The sequence below is a fragment of the Bubalus kerabau genome, chromosome 6 (assembly GCF_029407905.1).
Source record: "Bubalus kerabau isolate K-KA32 ecotype Philippines breed swamp buffalo chromosome 6, PCC_UOA_SB_1v2, whole genome shotgun sequence".
NCBI lineage: Eukaryota > Metazoa > Chordata > Mammalia > Artiodactyla > Bovidae > Bubalus > Bubalus kerabau.
Window position 1 is genome coordinate 90718837 of NC_073629.1, and position 13020 is coordinate 90731856.

Genomic DNA, 13020 nt, shown 5'->3' on the forward strand with positions numbered 1-13020 from the left:
AGAGTTGATTATAGTAGTCTTAGAATGACATTTTGGGGATTGATCAGTAGGCTCTTTGGGATCAAAAGCTTAGTTTCCAAGAAGGGAACTTCAACCAGGTGACACAATAAGATTTCCACCGAATTTCAAACTGTATTTTCACCTGGCCATTTTGGGCTCTGGTATCTTTAGACCAAGAAGCAAAGAAGGAGTTGCTGAGTTGGTGGGGGTAATGGATCCTGACTCCCAAGAGAAGCTAGGGTTGCTGCCACAGAATGGAGGCACGGATGAGTACATCAGAAACTCAAGGGACTCATCTTCCATGTATGGTGAGAATGATGAGTTGACAACTGAAGCAACCATGCCCAAGAGCTGCCATGGGCTTAGACACCTTAGAGATGTCATCTTGGGGCAGGTCGCCAGGAAAGCAGCCTAGACTGACTCAACTGCTAGATGGGAGTGACGGTAACCTGTAGAAGGTGTTGGAGGAGTGAGGTGATAGATACTAATTAAGGCGTGGAACGGCCGAGACTGTGAGGATCTAGATTGTTTCACTTGCAGAATAGCGGGTAGGCACCTCCTGGAAGGAGATGAACTTAATGGAAGGCATGAGCAAATCTCAGTTCAGTTCAGTTCAGTCCAGTCACTTCACCATGTCTGACTCTGCGACCCCATGGACTGCAGCATGCCAGGCTTCCCTGTCCATCACAGATCCCAGAGTTTACTCAAGCTCATGTCCATTGAGTCAGTGATGCCATCCGACCATCTCATCCTCTATTGTCCTCTTCTCCTCCTGCCTTCAATCTTTCCCAGCATCAGGGTCTTTTCCAATGAGTAAGTTCTTCATATCAGGTGGCCAAAGGATTGGAGTTTCAGCTTCAACATCAGTCCTTCCAATGAATATTCAGGACTGATTTCCTTTATGATGGACTGGTTGGATCTCCTTGCAGTCCAAGGGACTCTCAAGAGTCTTCTCCAAAACCACAGTTCAAAAGTATCAATTCTTTGGCACTCAGCTTTCTTTGTAGTCCAACTCTCACATTCATACATGACTCCTGGAAACACAATAGCTTTGAGTAGATGGATCTTTTTTGGCAAAATAATATCTCTGCTTTTTAATATGCTGTCTAGGTTGGTCATAACTTTCCTTCCAAGGAGTAAGTGTCTTTTAATTTCATGGCTCCAGTCACCAACTGCAGTGATTTTGGAGCCCCCCCAAAAAACATCTACCACAGTTTCCATTGTTTTTCCGTCTATTTGCCATGAAGTGACAGGACCAGATGCCATGAACTTCGTTTTTTTAATGTTGAGTTTTAAGCAAACTTTTTCACGCTCCTCTTTCACTTTCATCAAGAGACACTTTAGTTCTTCTTTGCTTTCTGCCATAAGGGTGGTGTCATCTGCATATCTGAGGTTATTGATATTTCTTCTGGCACTCTTGATTCCAGCTTGTGCTTCATCCAGTCCAGCGTTTCTCATTATATACTCTGCATACAAATTAAATAAGCAGGGTGACAATATACAGCCTTGAAGTACTCCTTTTCCTATTTGGAACCAGTCTGTTGTTCCATGTCCAGTTCTAACTGTTGCTTCCTGACCTGCATACAGATTTCTCAAGAGGCAGGTCAGGTGATCTGGTATTCCCACCTCTTTCCAAATTTTCCACAGTTTATTATGATCCACACAGTCAAAGGCTTTGGCATAGTCTATAAAGCAGAAATAGATGTTTTTCTGTAACTCTCTTGCTTTATCGATGATCCACAAGTTTGGGCTTCTCTGATAGCTCAGTTGGTAAAGAATCTGCCTGCAATACAGGAGACCCCGGTTAGATTCCTGGGTCAGGAAGATCCCCTGGAGAAGGGATACGCTACCCACGCCAGTATTCATGAGCTTTCCTTGTGACTCAGTTGGTAAAGAATCTGCCGGCAATGTGGGAGACCTGGGTTCCATCCCTGGGTTGGAAAGATGCCCTGGAGAAGAGAAAGGCTACCCACTCCAGTATTCTGGCCTGGAGAATTCCATGGACTATATAGTCCATGGGATCACAAAGAGTTGGACATGACTGAGCAACAGTGACTTTCACTTTCAGAGGATGTTGGCAATTTGATCTCTAGTTCTTCTGCCTTTTCTAAAACCAGCTTGAACATCTGGAAGTTCACAGTTCACGTATTGTTGAAGCCTGGCTTGGAGAATTTTGAGTATTACTTTACTAGCATGTGAGATGAGTGCAATTGTGCAGCAGTTTGAGCATTCTTTGGCATTGCCTTTCTTTGGAACTGGGATGAAAACTGACCTTTTCCAGTCCTGTGACCACTGTTGAGTTTTCCAAATTTGCTAGCATATTGAGTGCAGCACTTTCACAGCATCATCTTATAGGATTTGAAATATTTCAGCTGGAATTACATCACCTCCACTAGTTTTATTTGTAGTGATGCTTCCTAAGGCCCACTTGTTTTCACATTCCAGGATGTCTGGCTCTAGGTGAGTGAGCACACCATTATGGTTATCTTTGTCGTGAAGATCTTTTTTGTATAGTTCTTCTGTGTATTCTTGCCACCTCTTCTTAATATCTTCTGCTTCTTTTAGGTCCACACCATTTCTGTCATTAATTGAGCCCATCTTTGCCTGAAATGTTCCCTTGTTATCTCTAATTTTCTTGAAGAGATCTCTAGTCTTCCCCATTCTGTTGCTTTCCGCTATTTCTTTGCATTGATCACTGAAGAAGGCTTTCTTATTGCTCCTTGTTATTCTTTGCAACTCTGCATTCAAATGGGTATATCTTTCCTTTCCTCCTTTGCTTTTCACTTCTCTTCTTTTCAGAGCTATTTGTAAGTCCTCCTCAGACAGCTATTTTGCTTTTTTGCATTTCTTTTTCTTGGAGATGGTCTTGCTCCCTGTCTCCTGTACATTGTCATGAACCTCTGTCCATAGTTCATCAGGCACTCTATCAGACCTAGTCCCTTAAATCTATTTCTCACTGCCACTGTATAATCATAAGGGATTTGATTTAGGTCATACCTGGATGGTCTAGTGGTTTTCCCTACTTTCTTCTATTTAAGTCTGAATTTAGCAATAAGTTGTTCACATCTGAGCCACAGTCAGCTCCCGGTCTTGTTTTTGCTGACTGTATAGAGCTTCTCCATCTTTGGCTGCAAAGAATATAATCAATCTGATTTTGGTGTCAACCATCTGGTGATGTCCATGTGTAGAGTCTTCTCTTGTGTTGTTGGAAGAGGGTGTTTGCTATGACCGGTGCGTTCTCTTGGCAAAACTCAATTAGCCTTTGCCCTGCTTCATTCTGTACTCCAAGGCCAAATTTGGCTGTTACTCCAGGTGTTTCTTGACTTTTGCATTCCAGTCCCCTATAATGAAAAGGACATCTTTTTTGAGCGTTAGTTCTAGAAGGTCATGTAGGTCTTCATAGAACCATTCAACCTCAGCTTCTTCAGCATTACTGGTCAGGGCATAGGCTTGGATTACCGTGATATTGAATGGTTTGCCTTGGAAAGGAACAGAGATCATTCTGTCGTTTTTGAGATTGCATCCAAGTATTGCATTTAGGATTCTTTTGTTGACTATGATGGCTCCTCCATTTCTTTTAAGGGATTCCTGCCCACAGTAGTAGATATAATGGTTATCTGAGTTAAATTCACCCATTCCAGTCCATTTTAGTTCGTTGATTCCTAAAATGTCGATGTTCACTCTTGTTATCTCCTGTTAGATTATTTCCAATTTGCCTTGAATCATGGACCTAACATTCTAGGTTCCTATGCAATATTGTTCTTTACAGCATTGGACCTTACTTCCATCATCAGTCACATCCACAACTGGGTGTTGTTTTTGCTTTGGCTCTGTCCTTCATTCTCTGGAGTTATTTTTCCAGTGATCCAATAGCATATTGGGCAGCTACCAATCTGGGGAGTTCATCTTTCAGTGTCCTATCTTTTTGCTTTTTCATACTGATCATGGTTTTCTCAAGGCAGGAATACTGAAGTGGTTTGCCATTCATTCCCTTCTCCAGTGAACCACATTTTGTCAGAAGTCTCCACCATCACCCAGCTGTCTTGGGTGGCCCCACATGGCATGGCTCATAGTTTCACTGAGTTAGAAAAGGCTGTGGTCCATGTGATTAGATTGGTTAGTTTTCTGTGATTGTGGTTTTCAGTTTGTCTGCCCTCTGATGGAGAAGGATAAGAGTCTTATGGAACCTTCCCGATGGGAGAAACTGACTGAGCTGAGGGGGAAACTGGGTCTTATTGGGGCGGGGCCATGCTCAGTAAATCTTTATGCTTGAACAATGGGGTCAGTAGCCAGTGAATAAATTCTGCCTCCACTGACCTCCTGGGCAAATAGTTCTGAGATACATTCTAGAAGACTCCTTAGGAGTGCTGGCAGGATCAAGCATCACTCTCCTGTGTGGTGACCAGATTAATAATGATTCATCCTCATATAAGTTTTCTTTCCTTTTCTCTTTCTGTCTGTTTCATTTGCTCTGCTCCCAACTCCTATTTCCAGGAATCATTTCCCAAATAAATTATTTGCACACTAGCCTTTGTCTCAGTGTCTACTTTAGGGGGGTAGGTAGGTTAAGATCATGTAGTTTTGAAATTGTCTTCTAATTGTACTGGCTAACTAGTCTTGTGTGTGTGTTAGTTGCTTAGTTGTGTCCGACTCTTTGCAACCCCATTGACCGCAGCCCCACCAGGCCTCTCTGTCCATGGGATTCTCCCGGCAAGAACACTGGATTGGGTTGTCATTTCCTTCTCCAAAAGGAACTATAGAAAGAAAGAAAGTGAAGTGGCTCAGTCGTATCTGACTCTTTGCAACCCCATGGACTGTAGCAATACTATATTACATATATAGATATACAGATATAGATATATTAAGTAAATACTATATTATTAGATTTTTATTTGTTTTGATGAATTGGAGACTGCTTACCTTTTAATTTGATGCAGGTTCTATCCCTCAGTTAGGAAGATCCCCTGGAGTAGGAAATGTAACCCACTCCAGTATTCTTGCCTGGAAAATTCCATGGACAGAGGAGCCTGGTGGGCTAGAGTCCATGGTGTTGCAAAGGACACTACTGAGTGACTAAGCACACACACACACCTTTTAATTTACTTTGAATTATTCACAGTATTCATTTTACTAACAGTTTGCAAACAATTTTTAACAATTCTTTTCTGTTGTCTATTCTTACAATCAGATTTTTGCCTTCCTGTGTCTGGTTCTCAGAATGATATTTGGGAATTCTCACTAGGGATGCTGATTAGATGGCTAATGACAAGGTGGGTAGTTAATCTTTCATAACAATTTATATTTGCTATGGATTTTTCCCTAGTCTGTTGCTTACTTTCTAAATTAGCTTTTTTTATTTTAAATTGTTGATCTTATATTTAATGTTTAATAATAGTCAATGATTAGGGAGATTAAACTATACATATTAACAACAAATAGCACTAGCTCTTAAAACTAGAACTATAACCAGAAAAATATGTTTATGGTATAACATTAAATGAAAACAGAGAATAATAAAACTGTATTATATTGAATACAATAACTATAAGAAAAGGTTGGCAGTGATTCTTCTGAGATAGTAACAGATAGTATAGTACTCTAGTCTTGGGCTAAAGGACAAAAATATTTTTAAAAAATCTTATATAATGCTGTTAAATTCCTTAAAAATATTTCTAAAGTAAATAGCAGTTAAACACATGCAATTTTTGGTGTCAAAGTAAACTGATGTGATTCAAATCTGATTGTGTCTGTCTTTTCCATGCAGTTGGTAACACACAGGGCTTTGTTCTTTCATTTGGAGAAAGTCACACTTTATTAATAATAACAACCCAATCTCTTGAGGGATCACTGAGCAGAGGCACAGGGCTTTGGAATGCTAGGTTCTGCCCCTGCTTTCAGGATATTTGGAAAACATTTCCCTGGAAGCTAAAGGAGCAGGGAATTTGCTTTTTTTCAATGGCCTCCTCAAACACATGTAACTTACTGGAGCTTAAAGACTTACATTTGTAAAAGCCATTAGTGTCGATTAATGTAGACAAATGATTGAAATAGGGACATTGGGAGGTGCAACTCCGCACCTTGTACCATTTATGGGCAGGAAATGAGGAACAATTAGGTTGGTGAGGCTGGAAAACACCCCACTAGCCTTGCCTGCATGGGGTCAGCTTCAGTAAAGCTCAGGGGGAGTGTAATGGGAGAAGGACTGGGGCCAGGACAGCGACAGATGGGAGCAACAGACAGCAGTTTTGGCCAAAGCAGACTTCTCAGCTTTGCTTTTCCATATTGGACGTTGCTGGTAATACTGATGACAACTTGCACTGGGTTCTTACAAATATCTTGGACGTATACTCAGTCATTGATTAATTCATCTACTTTCTCAGTCAACAGATGTTTTCTGAGCACTTTGTCTGTTCAAGGGAACCTGTGGTGAACGGGGCATAATTTCTACCTTTCTAGAAGTGATAGTCTAGGGAATTTCAGGGTAGTGTGATGGAACATGGGGGCTGTAGGAGCTCACAGAGAGTCACTTAAATCTAGTTGTAGATGTTATGGAAGGCTTTCCATAGGAGGTGAAGTGTAAGGGGAGATGTGATGGGCAAATAGAAATTCTCATTTTAAATAATGAGAAAACTGACTTAGAAAGTCGAAGCCATCTGCCCTAGCACAGAAAACAAAGAGGAAGCCAACTCATATCTGGCTCTAAGGGCAAAATAACATAAATGTTTCCAATGGGAGTTGACCTGCTTATATGCCTAATGCATTTTGAATTTTTTATTGAATTATTTGTGAAAAATTGCATTTCATACTCTCTGCTTGAGTAGGCTAGGAAGTGGATGATTTTTTTTTTTTTTTCATTTTCTTACTACAGTTCACTCAAACACAGACTTCTCAAATAACTCCAAGGCACTTTGCTTTGCCATAAGGGGCACATAAGCAAATTCTATGATGTGTCTGTGTTCTAGACTCATGGTCTGGTGGAGAAGGCTGTGACAAGGATGAGAAGAGAATTTCTCAAACTGTGAGATAGGGGAGTAAGAAATTCCTTCTGGTTTTGTTTAGAGAATATGATTAAAAGATTTGGATAGACCTAAAGAGGTATAATATTTGAGTAAGGCCTTAAAGTTGAAGACAGGGGAAGGGACCAACCTTATAAACAAGCCTTCATGTAATATGATATCATAGTGTGATGCTACATTTTGATATGACACTTTATGATAATGAAGTGTTATGTCTGCTGTTGGGTTTTTCTTTCTCCTGATTATTAACTATATCTCTTCCAACACCCATTTTTCTATCAGCCAACTCATATAAATGCTTACCTGGTTTAGTCTTTAAAATTGTACTTGGACTGGAAAATTTGATAACTCACTGAAGCACATGGTAGTTTAGATAACCGTTCAAACATTTTTAGAATGGGCATAACACAGGGATCACCATTTCAGGAGCAAAAAATATGGATGAGAATGTTTGAGCATAAGGGTCAGTTCAGTCACTCAGTCGTGTCCGGCTCTTTGTGACCCCATGGACTGCAGTACACCAGGCCTTCCTGTCCATCACCAACTCCCGGAGTTTACTCAAACTCATGTTCATTGAGTCAGTGATGCCATCCAACCATCTTATCCTCTGTTGACCCTTTCTCCTCATGCCTTCAATATTTCTCAGCATCAGAGTCTTTTCAAATAAGTCAGTTCTTTACATAGGGTGGCCGAAGTGTTGGAGTTTCAGTTTCAACATCAGTCCTTCCAGTGAATATTCGGGACTGATTTCCTTTAGGATGGACTGGTTGGATCTCCTTGCAGTCCAAGAGACTCTCAAGAGTCTTCTCCAACACCACAGTTCAAAAGCATCAATTCTTCAGCACTCAGCTTTCTTTATATTCCAACTCTCCATCCATACATGACTACTGGAAAAATCATAGCTTTGACTAGATGGACCTTTGTTGCAAAGTAATATCTCTTTTTTTAATATGGTGTCTAGGTTGGTCATAGCTTTTCTTCTAAGGAGCAAGTATCTTTTAATTTCATGGCTGCAATTACCATCTGAAGTGATTTTGGAGGCCCCGAAAATAAAGTCTGCCACTATTTCCACTATTTCCCCATCTATTTGCCATGAAGTGATGGAACCAGATGCCATGATCTTAGCTTTCTGAATGTTGAGCTTTAAGCCAACTTTTTCATGCTCCTCTTTCACTTTCATCAAGAGGCTCTTTAGTTCTTCTTTGCTTTCTACCATAAGGGTGGTGTCATCTGCATATCTGATGTTATTGATATTTCTCCAGGCAATCTTGTTTCCAGCTTGTGCTTCTTCCAGCCCAGCGTTTCTCATGATGTACTCTGCATATAAGTTGAATAAGCAGGGTGACAATATACAGCCTTGACGTACTCGTTTTCCTATTTGTAACCAGTCTGTTTTTCCATGTCCAGTTCTAACTGTTGCTTCTTGACCTGCATATAAGGATCCTGATAATATACTGAGGAGTTCATCCTTTTTTATTTTAATTTTTAAATTAATTTGTCTGCATTTAGTCTTGGTTGTCTCACGTGGGCTTGTTAGTTGTAGCATGTAAATTCTAGTGCCCTGACGAGGATGCAACCCAGGCCCCCTGCATTGGTAGTTTGGAGTCTTAGGCAGAGAGAAGTCCTAGGAGCATGCTTTTTCAAAATAGGGCCAGTTGTTACTCATGGACCAATAGATTATGGCCAGGGAGCAAGAGGTTTTCAGAGTTACTAGATTGTCTGATTTTCCAAGAGAAATCTGCATTTTTTGTGGATAATCTAAAGCATTTTAAATGTTAGCAGTAAATTACTGCTTTAGAATATACTAGGTGAAACAATTACGGTTAAAAACAGTCTGTAAATTGGATCCTATCTATAAGCCAGCAATTTGCAATGGCTGGCCCAATACAAACTGAACTAAGCTTTTGAGCACATTCCTAAGTTCCTTATTTATATGACTTATTTAATTCTCACAATAAACCTTTGGAAGCAGGAATGGTGATGAAGATGATCATGATGATGATGCCCATTTTACAAATGACGAAATGAGACAGAGGTTAAGTAATTCCAAGAACACCTAGTTATCAAATAGGAGAATCAACATTCAGTTGAAGGAAATCTAGCTCTAGAATTTGTGTTCATGATCACTATACTGCAGTGTTTCTCAAAATAAATGGCTTTATTTATTTTGTTTAAGGACCTCTTGACAACTATTGGAGGTACTCAGCCACCTTTTTCTGATCTTAATTTTGTTTTAGATAGTAGGGGTGCGAGAGACTTCCATGAATGTATGCAATCCCTCACTTATTTAAAGCATATTTTTCAGTAACATCAAACTGTATTGTCAAGAAGAATGGGCTTTGGAAACCTAGGCTCAGGATTGAATTCTTGCTCGGCCAATTATTGGCTGACTTGAGTCTTGATTTCCTCACTTGAACAATGAGGATATTGAAAAATACCCTTCAGGGTTATTGTGAAAAATGGAAGTAATGCATGAAAAATAACTTGGCTCAAAATAAGTGCTTGTTAAGTTAGAGACAGTATGATGGCAATGATCGTTTTGGCAAGGAATTTAACTAGTACACACAAGACACTGTGTTGTGGGGAATCAAATATTAATCCCATAGAGTTCCTGTCATAAGAAAATTGAGGTGTCAAGTAGTTAAGCAGAGGAGAAAATACACTTTAATACTTTTTTATAAATTGTGATAATATAAGGTACCATTAAGAGGTGTACAGGTGAGTATGTAAAGTAGAGATCACCATCATTGGAGATCAGTGAAGACTTCTTAGAGGAAGTGACATTTGAGCTACTTTTTTTCTTTGTTTTAAAGATAAACAAGTTTTAGGCAAAAGGATTTGAGGTTAAGGGGCCATAGATGAAATGAGATAGTTTGAGCAGAGGCACCAAGATGGGGCACATGGGTGTCCTGATTGTGGAAATACTAATTAGTTAAGTGAAAGCAGAGAGCAGGATGTGTGGAATACAATGGCTGTAGAAACATCTGTAGGACCATTCTTCAGGTTCAACCAACAGTTAGCATTGTTTCTCACCAATTGGTACACACAGGGTCTGTCTTCGCATATTACCTGGGCTGTAAAAGGGAAATGGAAGGGACAGCTGGCAAGTGTGCAAACTAGAGGGAAGGAACTTAATTTCCTGTTCAATCAAGGTTCGCTGACTTACGGAGAAGGGATTCCAGTTAGAAAGCCATATGTCCTCGAATAAAAGCAGGAGGAAGACATGTGGGATCCAAGAGTTCTATAAAACAAGTTGGAAATTGGGAGTTGTGAAAGTGTCTACTAGAAGAACCATTTGAAATCAATTGGCTCCACCTAAACTTTCCTAAGTGCAGAATGGAATACTTATCTGGCGAGTTCTCTCTTCACAACAAAGTCTACGTTCAAACCAGAAAAGCAATGCTATATGGTAGGAAAAAGGCCAACTGTGGAATCATTCACCCCTGGGTTCAAAGTCTGGGTCTTTTCCTGACAAGTTCTAAGAACTCAAACAAGTCTTTTGTCTCTCAGCTCCTGAACCATATATTCAAAAAAATAATAATATTTATTGTGATTTAATGGTATCATAATTAAACACTTTAAGAGGAGATGTTTATATTTTAGGGGTGTATCAATGCTGGTATCACCTACAGCATGGTGTAAACAGTCCATTCTCTGTGGTGCATTATCTTAACTTGGTGTCTCTGTTATAACATCCTGACATATGTCCATCACCTTGTTCCAAATTCCTTCAGGCTACATCCTTATCTCTGCATCCTTTCAAATTCCACTCCACTACAACTGAGGATAGGTGTGCCCAGTCAAAAGCAGTATGATGCAGGATAGAAAACATGGATTTGCAGTCATAAGCCATGGATTCTTAGCATTGGCTCTACCAATAAGTGTGGCTTTTGAGCTTCAACTTCCTCATATGAAAAAAAATAGTGAATAAATGAGACCATGTATATGAAAATATATGATACAGAACAGGTACTTAGTACATGCATAATAAATGATAGGGGTGGAAAGAAGAAAGCCAAGCAATTCCTGGCCACTGGGTCTAGACATTGGCTGTCTTGGGGTAGGACAAGGTGGTGCGGATGGAACAAAATTATCCACGATAGCTTCAGTTGCAGATGACTGTAGTCTTCCTGTGCTCTTGCTGACAAAACAAGACAACTTGTTTCTTTCCTAATCAACTTGTGTAGTTAAGCCTGACAGGGGTTCGCAGATAGAAACCAGAACTATTCATTCCACAACCATCTCCTGAATTTTTCATATCTTTGTCTTTGCTCAGTATATGCCCTCCATCTAAAATTCATTTCTTTTATATTTTACTCTCTGTTCTCTTTTATTATACCACTGAGGCTGAAAATTGAGTCTTATTTTTATTACATCTCCTATGCTTTCCTCTCACGACCCAGATAATCTCGACGGTGTGATCACTCACCTAGAGCCAGACATCCTGGAGTGTGAAGTCAAGTGGGCCTTAGAAAGCATCACTACGAACAAAGCTAGTGGAGGTGATGGAATTCTAGCTAAGCTATTTCAAATCCTAAAAGATGATGCTGTGAAAGTGCTGCACTCAATGTGCAAGCACATTTGGAAAACTCAGCAGTGGCCACAGGACTGGAGAAGGTCAATTTTCATTCCAATCCCAAAGAAAGGCAATGCCAAAGAATGCTCAAACTACCACACAATTGCACTCATCTCACAAGCTTATAAAGTAATGCTCAAAATTCTCCAAGCCAGGCTTCAGTAATACATGAACCATGAACTTCCAGATGTTCAAGTCGGTTTTAGAAAAGGCAGAGGAACCAGAGATCCAATCGCCAACATCTGCTGGATCATCGAAAAAGCAAGAGAGTTCCAGAAAAACTTCTATTTCTGCTTTATTGACTATGTCAAAGCCTTTGACTGTGTGGATCACAATAAACTGTGGAAATTCTGAAAGAGATGGGAATACCAGACTACCTGACCTGCCTCTTGAGAAACCTGTATGCAGCTCAGGAAGCAACAGTTAGAATTGGGCATGGCACAACAGACTGGTTCCAAATAGGAAAAGGAGTATGTCAAGGCTGTATATTGTCACCCTGCTTATTTAACTTATATGCAGAGTACATCATGAGAAACACTGGGCTGGAAGAAGCACAAGCTGGAATCAAGATTGCTGGGAGAAATGTCAATAACCTCACATATGCAGATGACAGTACCCTTATGGCAGAAAATGAAGAGGAACTAAAAAGCCTCTTGATGAAAGTGAAAGTGGAGAGTGAAAAAGTTGGCTTAAAGCTCAACATTCAGAAAATAAGATCATGGCATCTGGTCCCATCACTTCATGGGAAATAGATGGGGAAACAGTGGAACCAGTGTCAGACTTTATTTTTTGGGGCTTCAAAATCACTGCAGATGGTGACTGCAGCCATGAAATTAAAAGACGCTTACTCCTTGGAAGGAAAGTTATAAACAACCTAGATAGCATATTCAAAAGCAGAGATATTACTTTGCCAACAAAGGTCCGTCTAGTCAAGGCTATGGTTTTTCCAGTGGTCATGTATGGATGTGAGAGTTGGACTGTAAAGAAAGCTGAGCACCAAAGAATTGATGCTTTTGAACTGTGGTATTGAGAAGACTCTTGAGAGTCCCTTGGACTGCAAGGAGATCTAACTAGTACATCCTAAAGGAGATCAGTCCTGGGTGTTCATTGGAAGGACTGATGCTGAAGCTGAAACTCCAATACTTTGGCCACCTCATGCAAACAGTTGACTCATTGGAAAAGACCCTGATGCTGGGAGGGATTGGGGGCAGGAGGAGAAGGGGATGACAGAGGATGAGATGGCTGGATGACATCACTGACTCGATGGACATGAGTTTGAGTGAACTCTGGGAGTTGATGATGGACAGGAAGCCTGGCATGCTATGATTCATGGGGTCACAAAGAGTCTGACAGGACTGAGTGACTGAAGTGAACTGAACTGAACTGATGCTTTCCTCATATCACCTAACCCAAAGCTATGTATGTGGT

At 40.3% G+C, this 13020-nt stretch overlaps 1 long non-coding RNA gene across 1 annotated transcript in view; it reads left to right on the forward strand.

The window, feature by feature from the left end:
• The window catches only part of LOC129656228 (uncharacterized), a 41323-nt gene that overhangs the window by 7769 nt on the left and 20534 nt on the right, over positions 1 to 13020 (forward strand). Inside the window, exon 2 of the long non-coding RNA XR_008716278.1 lies at positions 5189 to 5270. This is a non-coding gene — a long non-coding RNA (uncharacterized LOC129656228). The remainder of the gene's footprint in view (positions 1 to 5188; positions 5271 to 13020) is intronic.